The 4,048-nt window shown below is 37.2% G+C and overlaps 1 long non-coding RNA gene across 1 annotated transcript in view; it reads left to right on the forward strand.

Moving 5' to 3' along the window:
- LOC112145654 overlaps positions 1 to 2,994 on the forward strand; it is a 7,931-nt gene extending 4,937 nt beyond the window's left edge. Inside the window, exons 2-3 of the long non-coding RNA XR_002919112.2 lie at positions 948 to 1,011; positions 2,035 to 2,994. This is a non-coding gene — a long non-coding RNA (uncharacterized LOC112145654). The remainder of the gene's footprint in view (positions 1 to 947; positions 1,012 to 2,034) is intronic.
- The last annotated feature ends 1,054 nt before the right edge of the window (positions 2,995 to 4,048 follow it).

Here is a 4,048-nt window from a genome sequence, read left to right on the forward strand (position 1 = left end):
CTCCACACAGAAAGATCCCAGCTGGGAGTCGAACCGGGGCCTTCTCGCTGTGAGGCAAGAGCGCTAACCACTGCGCCACCGTGCAGCCGTTGCCTTGATCAATTTTAAAAAAATATCCTTACCTGTTGCTGTGGATGGAATAGTCCTTTATCTTCAGAGGGACAGGGGAGGACAAAACACTCTCACATGAACAGTCTTTTACCAAGTCAAAGCAATAAGCGTGCAGATCTTGGTGGTAGTAGCAAATATTCAAACGAGAACTTTGAAGGCCGAAGTGGAGAAGTGTTCCATGTGAACAGCAGTTGAACATGGGTCAGTCGGTCCTAAGGGATGGGCGAACGCCGTTCGGATTGATCCGTTCAAATGAGCGTGGAAATTATTTTAGACATTTTTTCTTAGGTATTTAGATTGGGGCCCCAGAGAATTGCCCACCTTTGCCTAATGGTAAATCCGCCCCTGAGTAGAGGTTAGGTTTAGCAAAAGAGTAGGTGGAGGTGGATGGTGTGTTTGAGGGCCTACATCACAAGACAGTCTGCCTCCCCAATAAATATTCATGCAGTAAAAGAAGGAAAAAATGAAACACACATTGAAGCTCGACATGCCATGTGCTCTTTTGTCTTCTACCTTTGTTCATTTTCTCATCACTTCTCATCTGGCATCCCTTTGAGTCTTGCTGAGTGCATCTTTAATTGACACTAAGACAGCAGAAAAAGACAAAGACAAGACAGAAGAAAGGAAGACAGGCAGTTAAACAGACGTCGACTAATGAAAAGAGCCTGAATGGAAAAGTAGAGGTTTAATACATCAATCAAAATGCTGCTTAATGAGGAGAAAAGAGCGCAAAGAGGATGGAAAATTGTAATGTTTTCCTTTGTCTCATTAAAACTTTATTAAACCTGAAGCATCAGGTCTCCGTCTATTTATGCTTCTCACTTATTTCTGTGCAGGATGGCAGGTTCTTAACCCAACTACCCTTAGGCAAAAGGCCAGATTCAGATTCACACTGGACAGGTAACCAGTCGATCACAGGAATGCACACATCTACTGAAAATTGAATGATGAAAAAAAAAAAAAACATCAATCTATGTTTTTGTTCTACATTTCTATCATTTTTTTTCCCCATCCTGCGTTTATCAAATCAATATTTTGGCTTGTTTTATTTTTTAAACACCTCTTTTGATGTACAGAGATTGGAAATTAGAAAAAAAAAATATATTTAGGATTGATCATTTTTTTGTTTGCAGAAAATAAACTTGACATAATAAAAGTTTTTTTTTAAGGGTTCTCTGATATTTTTTTCTGAACGTCGCAACACAAAAGCATTTTTGTGTCTTTCTTTTGTTGAAAAAAAAGACAACTTGAATTTATATGACTTTATTTGATTGATTTATGCAATTTTTTATCTGTATTTTCTTGATATTATTATCAGTCGATACACAAATTAAATTATTTTAGTGAAATGGAGCAAGGAATCTGCTTACTATTACAAATAGGGTGAGTAAACATGTCCTATTTTACATTCATCAAGGAAATCTGGGCTTTAAAAGTTATAAAACCGAAAGAAAGAGTTGAGTTGTAAAGCACATTTAATATTGAGCAGCATTTTACAAATTAAATATTACATGAACAGAGAATGAAAATGAAATAAGCAAGAGAAAAACAAACAATTCAAAACTTCAACACCAAAGAGTCTCCGCTAACAGAACATAAAACATTTTTAAACGCCCAGATTTTTCCAAACTCAGCAACAGAATTAGTAAGTTTATAAAAGCTGAACTCCACCCCCAAACGTGCCACCAAACGCCTCCTGAAAAAAAAGAAAGAAAAACAGAAAGACAATAGAAAAAAGAAAACATCAAACAAGATCTTCATCTGCTGCAGAGCACTAGAGTATTTTGATGTCAGCCCAACTCAGAACCCCTGAAACCATTTTCAGTCATTTAGGCGGTTACACAACCTCGGGAAAAGACGAAAATTCTTTCAAAGCTGTCAAACATTATTTATCTTTGAAATCATCTTTTTTTCTTCTTCCAGTAAATAAATGTGTGAGCAGCTATTTACGATTCTGATCTTCCACTTCACACCTTCCTGCTGAGGAAAGAGCTGATGTGGCAGCGAGATGCATCGAAGCATTTCCTTCTCCTTGTGTTACCATCACCCGAAAATTAGGAGCCCTGACATTTATGGAGACTCTTCATGTGTGGGAGCAAGTAAAGGACAGGGAGGATGCTTGCGGTTGTCCACTTGTGATCTGCTGTGTTTTTGTTGATCTGCATCCACCCCTGCTGACAACTCAGGTCCCAGAAACATCTTAAAAATAAAAATAGCTGTCTCTTGCTTTAAGGTTTAGCAAACTGCAACTGTAGTGGAAGTCAAGATTTTTGCCAATCAATTTTCAAAACTCACTGTATCCCTTTTGGGGTCACTGGGTCGCTGGAGCCAGCTAAGCTACTGTTGGGTGAAGGCGGGGCCACACCCTGGACAGGTCAAACGCTCACACTCTTTCACATCAACAAAACCTACAAATCAATTATTGATGCTCAATAGGAAACAAATCAGACTACCTTGAAGCTCCATGCAAAACCTTCAAGTGAAACATTTTAACAGCAAAACATTTTTACAAAACAGAACTCAAATTCATGGCTACGACAGATCGCCCCTCCCCCTGCACGCGCCGCGCAACTCTCCTTTTTTCCCTAAGGAAGTACTTGCATGAATTATGTTCACAACTTCTCTGAAATGTACATCTGAATGGATAAGCTTGTTTGAGCATTTCCATGACAGTTCAAAAGATTAGATTTGTTCATGAAAGTCACATCTCTTTGCAAACAGGCACGGTGTGTGGGAATCACCTGTTCTTTTGTTCCTGCACTTATTTGCAAAGAAAGGTTCCACATGCAACTTTTCTTGTCTTACACGCCGCCAGACTGCTTTAAGCGCTCAAGCTAATCGAGAGAATCCGGTTGATTTTCGAAATAAAAGATTTCCGTCTAATAAAAAGCAAAAAAAAAAAAAAACGAGTATAATTTATTAGTTCTTCCGCGGCCGGGTTGTTGGGGACCACTGGTCTAAAGCACATATCTTTGCTCATGAGTCACCATCATTGCCTGAATGGGTGAATGTGTCTGGGACTGTAAAGCGCTTTGGGCCTTCAAGGAAGGTAGAAAAGCAAGGCGTAAAAAAAAAAAGCGTATACAAGTATACGCCACTTACCATTTACATAACCACTATGTACAATTTGCACATTGTCCATGTATGTCATTTCAGTCTTTCATGACTCATGCCTAATGCATAATAAATAAACCGATCCAGTTTCCAGAATTCTCAGAAGAAGTAATTATAGGGACCTGTCCAACCAATTCTTTTTTAAATGAAAATTATTACAATTTTTACGACATTGTTAAATTTTGTATTTTAACATTTATGAATGGTGTAAATATGGAATGTCTTCTTCCTAATTTATTGAAAATATACATAAAAAGAGAAAGTACATTTAATCTCAAAGGGCAAAAAATATTTATCAAACCAAAACACAGAATAATTTTAAAGGAGAAATGTGTATCAGTGTGGAGTAAATAAATAAAATACATTGAGCACAGTAATTAGAAAACACCCCAACATCAAATTTTAAAAACAACATTAAAAATACTATAATTAATGTCTACAAACCTATCTGGTATAAATAAAAACTAGTCATACCTGAGGTATCGTGTTCATTCTGCACTCCCGGTTGATGTTTGAAATGTCTTCTTTCTTTTCCCCAGTCTTCTCTCTTTGTATAATAAATCTGCAGAATATTTAGTGTGTTTCTTTTTTAATGACTGATTTATTTGTTAAAAGGGTCAGAGAATATAAGTTTTTTTTCTGTCACCTATTTAATGTTTCTTCAAGTCTGAGTTGGCAACTCATTGATGAACTGTATGTTACTGCTTTTGCTTTTATTGAATTAATGAAAAAGTGTATATATATATATCAGTGGCGGGCCGTGCATTTCACACCTAGGCCTTCAGTAGTGCTCCATCTGAATCAATCCAACCCTCAATAACTA

Source organism: Oryzias melastigma, linkage group LG5 (assembly GCF_002922805.2).
Source record: "Oryzias melastigma strain HK-1 linkage group LG5, ASM292280v2, whole genome shotgun sequence".
Taxonomy (NCBI): Eukaryota; Metazoa; Chordata; class Actinopteri; order Beloniformes; family Adrianichthyidae; genus Oryzias; species Oryzias melastigma.